Source organism: Bombus affinis, unplaced genomic scaffold (genome assembly GCF_024516045.1).
Source record: "Bombus affinis isolate iyBomAffi1 unplaced genomic scaffold, iyBomAffi1.2 ctg00000322.1, whole genome shotgun sequence".
NCBI classification, from domain to species: Eukaryota; Metazoa; Arthropoda; class Insecta; order Hymenoptera; family Apidae; genus Bombus; species Bombus affinis.
In genome coordinates this window covers 114,587-128,169 of record NW_026109004.1, presented here as the reverse complement: position 1 = coordinate 128,169, position 13,583 = coordinate 114,587, and the positions used below count along the sequence as shown (strand labels likewise).

General features: G+C 45.2%; 1 long non-coding RNA gene across 2 annotated transcripts; it reads right to left on the bottom strand.

Annotated features, from left to right (window-relative positions):
* Nucleotides 1-813: 813 nt before the first annotated feature.
* On the bottom strand, nucleotides 814-13,071 carry LOC126927921 (uncharacterized). Of its 2 annotated transcripts, none has more exons than XR_007716068.1 (2): nucleotides 12,783-13,071; nucleotides 814-1,198 (listed from the first exon to the last, which is right to left on the bottom strand). It is a non-coding gene; the product is annotated as an uncharacterized LOC126927921 (long non-coding RNA). The 2 variants fall into 2 exon arrangements; XR_007716067.1 differs by lacking the exon at nucleotides 814-1,198 and adding an exon at nucleotides 5,786-6,170.
* Nucleotides 13,072-13,583: the final 512 nt, after the last annotated feature.

Here is a 13,583-nt window from a genome sequence, read left to right as displayed (position 1 = left end):
AAGAACTACCCTCGCAGAATCTAGGTATAATTCCTACGAACTAGAGACGTTAGCAGTCGTAAACGCAGTCGAGCGTTTCCGTCACTATCTACATGGACGGGAATTTCTTGTCGTCACGGATTGCGACTCGTCGAAAGCGTCGAGTAACAAAGTACATTTAAATGACAGGAACCATCGGTGATGGGCCTACTTGCAGACTTTTGTTTTTTTGACATTATGTATCTGGAAAGTAGACGGACAGCCCACGTAGATTTCTTCTCGCGAAACCCCGTAGATTTAGACCACCGTAAAATTGATAAAATTGCGGAGAAAGAAATCAATTTGGCCAAAATATCGGAATACTGGCGATTAGCCGAACAACGTCGTGATTCTCAAACCTTGGGAATCGTCAAGAAATTGCAAAACGATGAGCTCGCGGAAGACATCGCGAATACATACGAATTACGGTCCGGTACTCTTTACCGTAGGATACAAAGAAAAGGCAGGACTCTCTGTTTACCTATAGTCCTAAGAGGTTTTAGATAGTCTGTTATTAACTATGTGCACCAGTCAATTATGCACTTAGGTTGGGAGAAAACGCTCGAGAGACTGTACGAGTATTACTGGTTCGAAGGGATGGCGAAGTACGTTCGCCGATTCATTGAGAACTGTCATGCTTGTCAAGTTTCGAAAGCTAGTTCAGGTGAGATACAAGCCGAACTACATCCTATACCTAAGACCAGCATACCCTGGCATACGGTCCACATGGACATAACAGGCAAGTTGAGTGGTAAAAGCGATTCAAAGGAGTACGTCATTGTTTTGATCGATGTGTTCACTAAATTCGTATACCTGCATCGTACTCGTAAGATAGATTTCCGTAACACCATTAAAGCGCTTAAACCCGCTATATTTTATTCGGAAGTCCCTGCCGGATAATAGCAGATCAGGAAAGATGTTCTAAGGGTAATGAATTTCGAGAATTCTGCGAAAGCAAACGAATTAAAGTTCACTCGATAGCGACCGATGATAGAGCTAATAGACAGGTAGAGCGTGTTATGCGTACATTGAAAATACGTTCACGACAGTAGAAACGACCGGGCGGCCGTGGCAAGACGCGATTGGGGAAATACAGCTAGCGTTGAACTGCACCACCAACCGCGTGACTAATTCGAGCCCTTTACAACTACTAATCGGTAGAACAGCGAGACCGTACGACCTATTACTACCCGACAATATCGAAGAAAAGGAAGTCGATATCCCTGATGTAAGACAGCAGGCTGTATAGAACATAGAGAGTAAAGCTCAGTACAACAAAGAAAGATTTTGATAGAAACAAAGCTAAAGTGGTTAGGTTTAACCTCGGCGATTTCGTACTACGCAAAAATGAGAAAAGAAACCAAACCAAGCTAAAGCCAAAATTCAAGGGTCCATTCGTAATAACCGAGATTTTGGAAGGAGATAGATATATTTTAAAAACGCTAGACGGCAAACGATCGTATAAAGACAATCACGACAGATTAAGAAAAATGTCGGACAGTCGCGTTCCCGCTGAGTTGGACGTCGGTAGTGACGGCAATAACAGTGACCACGACGACATGAGCACCTCGATCTCGGAAGATCCTTAGCACAAAGACCGTAGCACCTTACGGAGTACGTTATGAAGCTCGGTAAAGGGGCAAGTGATGTGTTCACGCGCACCATGAGCTATAGAGTTATGAAGCTTGGTAAAGGGGCAAGTGATGTGTTCACGCGCACCATGAGCTATAGTGTTATGAAGCTTGGTAAAGGGGCAAGTGATGTGTTCACGCGCACCATGAGCTATAGAGTTATGAAGCTTGGTAAAGGGGCAAGTGATGTGTTCACGCGCACCATGAGCTATAGTGTTATGAAGCTCGACTAAGGGGCAAGTGATGTGTTCACGCGCACCATGAGCTATAGTGTTACGAAGTTTGGTGCGGTCGTGCGATCTAGAAAAACGAGATCCATTGGGGTGCGAAATCGAGACTGGTCCATTTCGCCGTTATGACCCGACTGATAACCCACAGGATGCAACTAGCACTTCCAATACTAATTACAACGTTACTAATTCATGTGCTCTCCTATTCCTTTTGTTGTCAAACCTCCGAACAAAATTTTGTTGTTACACTGGACCCTCAGCCTATTTAGACATTAAGTTAAATTGTAGACATGCTAATTGTACCGAACCTAATGTTAGAAAGACTCAATCTTGTAGTGGCACCCGGGGACGTGTGATAGTCAGAATGGCCGTGTCGGAGATGGAAAAACACCGGAACCTCTCCTTGGATTCTCGGGAATAACGTAATGTCGTAATTTAGATTAAACAAATGTCGCTCCGATTGTTCGAGGTTTATGATAGTGAGCTTGGGCTCGAGGCGACAACCAGTCGCCGAACGTAGCCGCGGTCAAGGGATGAACGTTTTATCTAACAAAGGCACAGAGTAACTCTATACCTCTCCTTTAAAGAAATAGCCGTAGCGACACGTGGCAGTAAATATTTCAAAGGTTTCTGTTCCGTGGCTCGCCACGCGCAGATCCTATCCTTCGGGTAAGATGATCTCCAGATGTCAATATACCTCCGCAGTATGTTTAGCTAACTTGAGGACCCGCAATAAATCTTAAGATTTAGTCAAGCAAAGTTCTTCATTTAGACAAACAGTCCTTGTTGCAACTACGGGACGATAGGAGAAGCCTATCTTCCACGAACGATGCCCCCGTCAACAACCTCCCCTCAAGGGCGGCCAGCATCTCTTTCAAAACGCCGATATGGAGATCGACCAATTAGCAACAGCGCTAATTTCCCTCACCTTTGGAACGAAAGCTTTCTTTGACGAATCCGAGGATCTCATGTCCTTAGACCCACCCATTATAGTTTTCCTCGACGGCATCGTCGAGACGGAGAGTCACTCTCCGGTACGATCTCGACGACGATTCAAGTAACTCTCGGATACGTAGTGATTGCCCCATGCATTAACATTGAGTACAACTTAGACGCTAGAGAAGAGTAGAGTTCGTCATCCCGTTGACCGTGGATTCGTTATTGAGCCTAGGATCATTGTCATTAGCTTCTCGAGTATCAAATTATCGCGATTACTTGTCCAATTCCAACATGGTCATGTTTGCACTAGTAAATATCTCCTCTATTGCATAGTGATCACGTCTAGTGTCAATAGGGATTCGTTTACGCCCTTAACCCTAACTCTAATCGTAACGCCAACCCGACATCAGAAGTGGGATCAGTGCCGATTATAACAGTGCTAGAACTTACGACCATCGTGCGCGAGTAACCCAGTCGCTAGTGCAAAATCGAGTGTGAAACCTAACAAGTTTTCGCTACCACGTTTTAACCCTTAAAATCGCACGTTCCGACCCCGCTGCACGGGGCGCAACTGTTAACCTGATTATGAAAGAAAACCATAATTTCAATAACGAGTGGCGAGTCGACTTCTACGTACTGGAAGCATCATCGGTTAGATCAAGTCATCAGGGTGAGTCGTTTCCATTTTTACTCCGATTCGGGAGCCGAGCGTTCACTAATTAAAGAGTCCGTGACCTCGAGATTTCTGGCAAAAGAATGACTGACATATTAGTAATGCGAGGAGCAGGAAATACTTGTATTAAACATACGCCTCCCATTTGTTCATCGCGTGTATTAATGATTTTTACATCGAAGATAATTTCTCATGTCCTTGCTGATAGTTATCTAAAATATGATATCGCGATTAGTTGTGGAACTCTAAGTCTGGGTTTTGACGTAACATTACACAAAATAGCCTCGCTATGTGTAAAACAAAAATAATTAATGTCTGTAAGGAAACCACTGCAAACGAGATCGTCGTTAATGAAGCTGACATTGATGTACATGGTAATAATAAAAGTCGATCAATTCCTCTTTTCGACAAATTCAAAGATTCATTCGTTACGGATTCCCTACGTATTCGCGTAAATACAGGCCGGTTAGAAATACGATTAATTGATCCTAACATCACCGTACGAGGAAGTCCTTATAGATTTAGCGAGGAGGACCGAAGAGCGCTACGTGAGAAAATAAGCGTTTTAATTAAAGCAAAGATCATAAGGCCTAGTAATTCGCCATTCGCGAGCCCTACGTAACTCGTGAAGAAGAACACGGCTCAGATAGATTATGAGTGGATCCCCGAGAACTAAATCAAAGTACCGTCGCGGATCGGTACCCTTTACTCCTTATTGCGGATCAAGTCGCGAGATTGCAAGAGGCGAGATATTTTATTAGCCTGGATATGGCCAGCGGGTTTCACCAAATTCCTACTTATCCTAATTCAGCGGAGTATACAGTGTTCGTTACTCCCGACAGACAATATGAGTAGATAACGATGCCGTTTGAACTGAAGAATTGCGCCGTCCGTCTTTCGGAGGGCCATTCGCAAGGCCCTAGGCGACCTCGCTCATTCGTACGTTGTTATTTATTTCGATAACGTTCTAATTATTGCCGACTCGATAGATCAAGCTTTAGGAAGATTGAACACCGTATTAGATACCCTCGTAAAAGCAGGATTCTCTGTTAACATTGCGAACTGTTCTTTTCTAAAGACATCGGTGCTCTATTTGAGATATGTAATTCATAACGAAGAAGTTCGTCCGAACCCGGGTAAAATACACACTTTAAGCTTTTTACCTGTGCCAACAGCCGTCACACAGTTCAGGCAGTTCATAGGGTTAGCTTCGTACTTCCGAAAGTTCATCCCTAAATTCTCACAGGTGATGAAACCCCTGTATGCGCTCATCTCAAATAACAGAAATATAACTTGGACAGATAGGCACGAGAAAATAAGACAACAGGCAGTTTCCGCCCTGACCGACGCGCCGGTGTTAATGATATTCGACCCCAATTACCCGATAGAACTACATACTGACGCTAGCTCGGAGAGAGTTACGGGGCGATTTTGATGCATCAAGTTGAAGGTAAAGGCAAAGTAATAGAGTATTACAGTAAAAGAACTACCCTCGCAGAATCTAGGTATAATTCCTACGAACTAGAGACGTTAGCAGTCGTAAACGCAGTCGAGCGTTTCCGTCACTATCTACATGGACGGGAATTTCTTGTCGTCACGGATTGCGACTCGTCGAAAGCGTCGAGTAACAAAGTACATTTAAATGACAGGAACCATCGGTGATGGGCCTACTTGCAGACTTTTGTTTTTTTGACATTATGTATCTGGAAAGTAGACGGACAGCCCACGTAGATTTCTTCTCGCGAAACCCCGTAGATTTAGACCACCGTAAAATTGATAAAATTGCGGAGAAAGAAATCAATTTGGCCAAAATATCGGAATACTGGCGATTAGCCGAACAACGTCGTGATTCTCAAACCTTGGGAATCGTCAAGAAATTGCAAAACGATGAGCTCGCGGAAGACATCGCGAATACATACGAATTACGGTCCGGTACTCTTTACCGTAGGATACAAAGAAAAGGCAGGACTCTCTGTTTACCTATAGTCCTAAGAGGTTTTAGATAGTCTGTTATTAACTATGTGCACCAGTCAATTATGCACTTAGGTTGGGAGAAAACGCTCGAGAGACTGTACGAGTATTACTGGTTCGAAGGGATGGCGAAGTACGTTCGCCGATTCATTGAGAACTGTCATGCTTGTCAAGTTTCGAAAGCTAGTTCAGGTGAGATACAAGCCGAACTACATCCTATACCTAAGACCAGCATACCCTGGCATACGGTCCACATGGACATAACAGGCAAGTTGAGTGGTAAAAGCGATTCAAAGGAGTACGTCATTGTTTTGATCGATGTGTTCACTAAATTCGTATACCTGCATCGTACTCGTAAGATAGATTTCCGTAACACCATTAAAGCGCTTAAACCCGCTATATTTTATTCGGAAGTCCCTGCCGGATAATAGCAGATCAGGAAAGATGTTCTAAGGGTAATGAATTTCGAGAATTCTGCGAAAGCAAACGAATTAAAGTTCACTCGATAGCGACCGATGATAGAGCTAATAGACAGGTAGAGCGTGTTATGCGTACATTGAAAATACGTTCACGACAGTAGAAACGACCGGGCGGCCGTGGCAAGACGCGATTGGGGAAATACAGCTAGCGTTGAACTGCACCACCAACCGCGTGACTAATTCGAGCCCTTTACAACTACTAATCGGTAGAACAGCGAGACCGTACGACCTATTACTACCCGACAATATCGAAGAAAAGGAAGTCGATATCCCTGATGTAAGACAGCAGGCTGTATAGAACATAGAGAGTAAAGCTCAGTACAACAAAGAAAGATTTTGATAGAAACAAAGCTAAAGTGGTTAGGTTTAACCTCGGCGATTTCGTACTACGCAAAAATGAGAAAAGAAACCAAACCAAGCTAAAGCCAAAATTCAAGGGTCCATTCGTAATAACCGAGATTTTGGAAGGAGATAGATATATTTTAAAAACGCTAGACGGCAAACGATCGTATAAAGACAATCACGACAGATTAAGAAAAATGTCGGACAGTCGCGTTCCCGCTGAGTTGGACGTCGGTAGTGACGGCAATAACAGTGACCACGACGACATGAGCACCTCGATCTCGGAAGATCCTTAGCACAAAGACCGTAGCACCTTACGGAGTACGTTATGAAGCTCGGTAAAGGGGCAAGTGATGTGTTCACGCGCACCATGAGCTATAGAGTTATGAAGCTTGGTAAAGGGGCAAGTGATGTGTTCACGCGCACCATGAGCTATAGTGTTATGAAGCTTGGTAAAGGGGCAAGTGATGTGTTCACGCGCACCATGAGCTATAGAGTTATGAAGCTTGGTAAAGGGGCAAGTGATGTGTTCACGCGCACCATGAGCTATAGTGTTATGAAGCTCGACTAAGGGGCAAGTGATGTGTTCACGCGCACCATGAGCTATAGTGTTACGAAGTTTGGTGCGGTCGTGCGATCTAGAAAAACGAGATCCATTGGGGTGCGAAATCGAGACTGGTCCATTTCGCCGTTATGACCCGACTGATAACCCACAGGATGCAACTAGCACTTCCAATACTAATTACAACGTTACTAATTCATGTGCTCTCCTATTCCTTTTGTTGTCAAACCTCCGAACAAAATTTTGTTGTTACACTGGACCCTCAGCCTATTTAGACATTAAGTTAAATTGTAGACATGCTAATTGTACCGAACCTAATGTTAGAAAGACTCAATCTTGTAGTGGCACCCGGGGACGTGTGATAGTCAGAATGGCCGTGTCGGAGATGGAAAAACACCGGAACCTCTCCTTGGATTCTCGGGAATAACGTAATGTCGTAATTTAGATTAAACAAATGTCGCTCCGATTGTTCGAGGTTTATGATAGTGAGCTTGGGCTCGAGGCGACAACCAGTCGCCGAACGTAGCCGCGGTCAAGGGATGAACGTTTTATCTAACAAAGGCACAGAGTAACTCTATACCTCTCCTTTAAAGAAATAGCCGTAGCGACACGTGGCAGTAAATATTTCAAAGGTTTCTGTTCCGTGGCTCGCCACACGCAGATCCTATCCTTCGGGTAAGATGATCTCCAGATGTCAATATACCTCCGCAGTATGTTTAGCTAACTTGAGGACCCGCAATAAATCTTAAGATTTAGTCAAGCAAAGTTCTTCATTTAGACAAACAGTCCTTGTTGCAACTACGGGACGATAGGAGAAGCCTATCTTCCACGAACGATGCCCCCGTCAACAACCTCCCCTCAAGGGCGGCCAGCATCTCTTTCAAAACGCCGATATGGAGATCGACCAATTAGCAACAGCGCTAATTTCCCTCACCTTTGGAACGAAAGCTTTCTTTGACGAATCCGAGGATCTCATGTCCTTAGACCCACCCATTATAGTTTTCCTCGACGGCATCGTCGAGACGGAGAGTCACTCTCCGGTACGATCTCGACGACGATTCAAGTAACTCTCGGATACGTAGTGATTGCCCCATGCATTAACATTGAGTACAACTTAGACGCTAGAGAAGAGTAGAGTTCGTCATCCCGTTGACCGTGGATTCGTTATTGAGCCTAGGATCATTGTCATTAGCTTCTCGAGTATCAAATTATCGCGATTACTTGTCCAATTCCAACATGGTCATGTTTGCACTAGTAAATATCTCCTCTATTGCATAGTGATCACGTCTAGTGTCAATAGGGATTCGTTTACGCCCTTAACCCTAACTCTAATCGTAACGCCAACCCGACATATATATATATATATATATATATATATATATATATATGTATGTCGGAGATGAAAGAACGCCGGAGCTCCTCCTTGGATTCGCGGGAATACCGCAACTCTGTAACTTGGATTAAACGAATGCCGCTCCGATTGTTCGAGATTTATGATCATGAGCTTGGGCTCGAGGCGACAATCAGTCGCCGAACGTAGCCGCGGTCAAAGGGATGAGCGTTTTATCTAACAAAGGCACAGAGTAACTCTATACCTCTCCTTAAAAGAAATAGTCGTAGCGATACGTGGCAGTAAATACTTCAATAGTTTCTATCCCGCGGCCCGCCACACGCAGATTTTGTCCTCCGGGTAAGATGATCGCCGGGTGTCGGCATGCCTTTGTGGCGTATGTTTAGCTAACGTGAGGACCCGCTATAGATCTTAAGATTTAGTAATGCGAAGTCCGTCAAATAGACTTTGTTGCAACTACGGGAAGATAGGAGAAACCTATCTTCCACGAACGATGCCCCCCGTCAACAACCTCCCCTCAAGGGCGGCCAGCATCTCTTTCAAAACGCCGATATGGAGATCGACCAATTAGCAACAGCGCTAATTTCCCTCTCCTTTGGAACGAAAGTTTTCTTTGACGAATCCGAGGATCTCATGTCCTTAGACACACCCATTATAGTTTTCCTCGACGGCATCGTCGAGACGGAGATTCATTCTTTCGTACGATCTCATCGACGAATGACAGTGCCACCTTACAACCAGCGAATACATCACATCTAGTTAATAAAGAGTTAGACTTGAACTGTGCGAGAACATACGTTTATCATCCCGTGACCGCGGATTCGTGTCGAACCTAAGGTCATCATCACTAGTGCGTAATCTTGTTAATAAGCCCGTGCTAATAATCTCTCCATTGTATCACGGCAATGGATAATTCCAACGAAAATTTATTAAACGCCCATCCCCATAATCCTGACTTTAATCCGACATCAGAAGTGGGATCAGGGCCATACGTAACGATGGAACAACTCATGGCCATCATGCGCCAGATAACTCAGCCGCGAGAGCAAAGACCGAGTGAAACATCTACGATCGTGCCGCTTCCGCGTTTTAACCCCGGAAGCTTGGGTTCTGACCCAGCCGCATGGTGTGCGACTGTTGACGTGATCATGGAAGAAAAACCTTTGCAAGGCAGTGCGCTACTTTGTGCCTTGAGTGCCGCTCTAGAAAGCTCGGCAGCGCAGTGGCTTACACAAGTACTTGCTACTCAAATTTCCTCTTGGCCAAAGTTTAAAGACCGTTTCCTTACACGCTTTGGTGGGAAAGAGACAGCCGCCACGGCGCTATGGAAGATGAAAAACCAAGCACGACTGGAGGGTGAAACCCTGGGAGATTACAGCAGCCGTTTACGTTCCTTCCTGATGGCGAGGTGGGAAAGGTGTACCAAGGACGAGATAGTCAACTCTACCGTGCTCCTTCATATAGGTTCACAGGACCAGCGCGTCCTACGGATAGCACTCACGAACGATATCAAGACCGAGGACCAGCTCACAGGCGAAATGACAGTGCTCTCCGATTCTGTGAAGAGGCCGGCGTCTTCAGTAAGCAACTCCTCCGCGAGTCCCGAAGCTAAACGGCATAAGCCTTCTGACTCCCGACACAAGTGCTATCACTGTGGTAGACACGGACATAAAGCATCTGAGTGCCGCGAGAGGACAAGACTGGAGGCGGAGAAACGCAATCGAAAATCAGGGGAAAACCGGGCTGCCACGTCTTCGAAGGTGTCCTGCTACAGGTGTAACGACGAGGGCCACATCGCGCCCAACTGCCCGACCTGACGTAGAGGAAACCCTGCTACGAAAGAGGAGCGACAGGTTAACTTCTGTGTGGTGGAGGCCCCGACCGGTAAATTAAGTCACGAGGGTGAGTCGTTCCTGTTTTGTTTTGATTCCGGAGCTGAATGCTCATTAATCAAAGAATCGGTAGCTTCAAAATTTTCCGGCAAGAGAACGACCGAGATAGTAGTAATGCGTGGAATTGGGAACACTTGCGTTAAGAGTACGACCCAAATTCTGTCCGCCGTATGTATCAGCGGTCTTACACTGGAGGTAATTTTTCACGTCCTTGCCGACAATTACTTAAAACACGATATTATTATTGGGTGCGAAATTTTAAGCCAAGGCTTCGACGTACTCATGACGCGCAATAGCCTCGATATTTGTAAGTCGAAAACGGTTAATGTCTGTAATAATATCGCCGAACCTGCGATCGATCTCAATGATGTAGACACCGAGGTACTCGGCGACGATAAAGACCGATAGATTTCCATTCTCGGCAGATTCAAAAACTCGTTCATCACGGGTTTCCCACGTACCCGCGTAAATACGGGTCAATTAGAAATACGGTTGATCGACCCTAACATCACCGTCCAAAGAAGCCCCTATAGACTTAGCGAGGAAGAGCGGAGAATCGTACGAGCGCGAATCAGCGAACTACTCAGAGCTAACATTATAAGACCTAGCAATTCGCCGTTCGCGAGCCCCATGCTACTCGTGAAGAAAAAGGACGGTTCGGATAGATTGTGCGTAGATTTTCGAGCGTTGAATAAGAATACGGTCGCGGACCGGTACCCCCTACCCCTTATCGCGGACCAAATCGCGAGGTTACAAACGGCGAAATACTTCATTAGCCTGGACATGGCCAGCGGGTTCCACCAAATTCCTATACATCCTAATTCGGCGGAATACACGGCGTTCGTTACACCCGACGGGCAGTACGAGTACGTAACGATGCCGTTCGGATTGAAAAATGCACCGTCTGTTTTTCAGAGGGCCATTTTCAATGCCCTGGGTGACCTTGCGTATTCCTACGTCGTTGTCTATTTGGATGACGTCCTAATTATCGCCGACTCAATAGATCAAGCCTTAGAGAGGTTGGACATCGTGTTAAGTACCCTTGTAAACGCCGGGTTTTCGTTTAACTTTTCTAAGTGCTCTTTCCTGAAGACGTCGATACTTTATTTGGGATACGTAATCCAGAACGGAGAAGTCCGTCCCAACCCGGGTAAAGTATATGCCTTAAGCTCCCTACCCGCGCCGACGACCGTCACACAGCTCAGGCAGTTCATAGGGCTAGCCTCGTACTTTCGGAAGTTCATCCCTAAATTTTCACAATTGTTAAAACCCTTATACGCGCTTACGTCCGGCAGTAAAAATATAACATGGGCGGACAGGCACGAAAAAATAAGACAAGAGGTAATCTCCGTTCTGACCGACGCACCGGTGTTAATGCTATTTGACCCCAATTACCCAATAGAATTACATACCGATGCTAGCTCCGAAGGATTTGGGGCTATTTTGATGCACAAGGTGGAAGGTAAAAATCGAGTAGTAGAATACTATAGTAAAAGAACCAGCCTCACGGAATCCAGATATCACTCTTATGAACTCGAAACATTAGCTGTTGTAAACGCCATAAAACATTTCCGCCACTACCTGCACGGACGGGAATTTCTTGTCGTCACGGACTGCAATTCACTAAAGGCGTCTAAGAGCAAAGTACATTTGAATGACAGGGTACACAGGTGGTGGGCTTACTTGCAAACGTTTACCTTCGACATTGTGTATCGGGAGGGCAAGCGAATGGCCCACGTAGATTTCTTTTCGCGTAATCCCACAGGCGTTGACCCTATTAGATTCGACAAAATCAAAGAGAAAATGGTTAATCTGGCCGAAATTTCGGAAGACTGGCTACTAGCCGAACAACGTCGTGACCCCCAAATTTCGGGAATTGTCGAAAAATTGCAAAATGATGAGCTCGCGGAAGACATCGCGAATACTTACGAATTACGGTCCGGTACTCTCCGCCGGAAAATTCAAAGAAGAGGCAGGACTCTCAGTTTACCTATTGTTCCAAGAGGGTTTAGGTGGTCCGTTATTAACCATGTGCATCAGTCAATTATGCACTTGAGTTGGGGTAAGACGCTCGAGAAACTGTACGAGTATTACTGGTTCGAAGGAATGGCGAAGTACGTTCGCAAGTTCGTAGAGAACTGCCATGCTTGTAGAGTTTCGAAGGCTAGTTCAGGTAAGATACAAGCCGAACTGCATCCCATACCCAAGGCTAGCATACCTTGGCACACGGTCCACATGGATATAACGGGCAAGCTGAGTGGTAAAAGCGATTCGAAGGAGTACGTCATTGTGTTGATCGACGCCTTCACTAAATTCGTATACCTGCATCATACTCGTAGGATAGATTCCTTTAACACCATTAAAGCGCTTAAACCCGCTATATTTTTATTCGGGAGTCCCTGTCGGATAATAGCGGACCAGGGAAGGTGTTTTACGGGTAAAGAATTTCGCGAGTTCTGCGAAAGCAAACGAATTAAAGTTCACTTGATAGCGACCGGTGCCAGTAGGGCTAACGGACAAGTAGAACGTGTTATGGGCACGTTGAAAAATATGTTCACGACAGTAGAGACGACCGGGCGGCCGTGGCAAGACGCGATTGGGGAAATGCAGCTAGCGTTGAACTGCACCGTCAACCGCGTGACTAATTCGAGCCCCTTACAACTACTAATCGGTAGATCGGCGAGACCGTATGACCTATTGCTACCCGACAATATTGAAGAAAAAGAAGTCGATATCTCCGATGTAAGGCAGCAGGCCGTACAGAACATAGAAAGTAACGCCCAATACGACAAAGAAAGATTTGATAGGAACAAAGCTAAAGTGGTTAGGTTTAACCTCGGCGATTTCGTACTACGCAAAAATGAGAAAAGAAACCAAACCAAGCTAAAGCCAAAATTCAAGGGTCCATTCGTAATAACCGAGATTTTGGAAGGAGATAGATATATTTTAAAAACGCTAGACGGCAAACGATCTTATAAAGACAGTCACGACAGATTAAGAAAAATGCCGGACAGTCGCGTTTCCGCTGAGTTAGACGTCGGTAGTAACGGCAATAACAGTGACCACGACGACATGAGTACCTCGATCTCGGAAGATCCTTAGCACAAAGACCGTAGCACCTTACGGAGTATGTTATGAAGCTCGGTAAAGGCGCAAGTGATGTGTTCACGCGCACCATGAGCTACAGCGTTACGAAGTTTGGTGCGGTCGTGCGATCTAGAAAAACGAGATCCATTGGGGTACGAAATCGAGACTGGTCCATTTCGCCGTTATGACCCGACTGATAACCCACAGGATGCAACTAGCACTTCCAATATTAATTACAACGTTACTAATTCATGTTCTCTTCTATTCCTTTTGTTGTCAAACCTCCGAACAAAATTTTATTGTTACACTGGACCCTCAGCTTATTTAGACATTAAGTTAAATTGTAAACAATGTTAATTGTACCGAGACTAACGTTAAGAAAACTCTCAATATTGTAGCTACACCCGA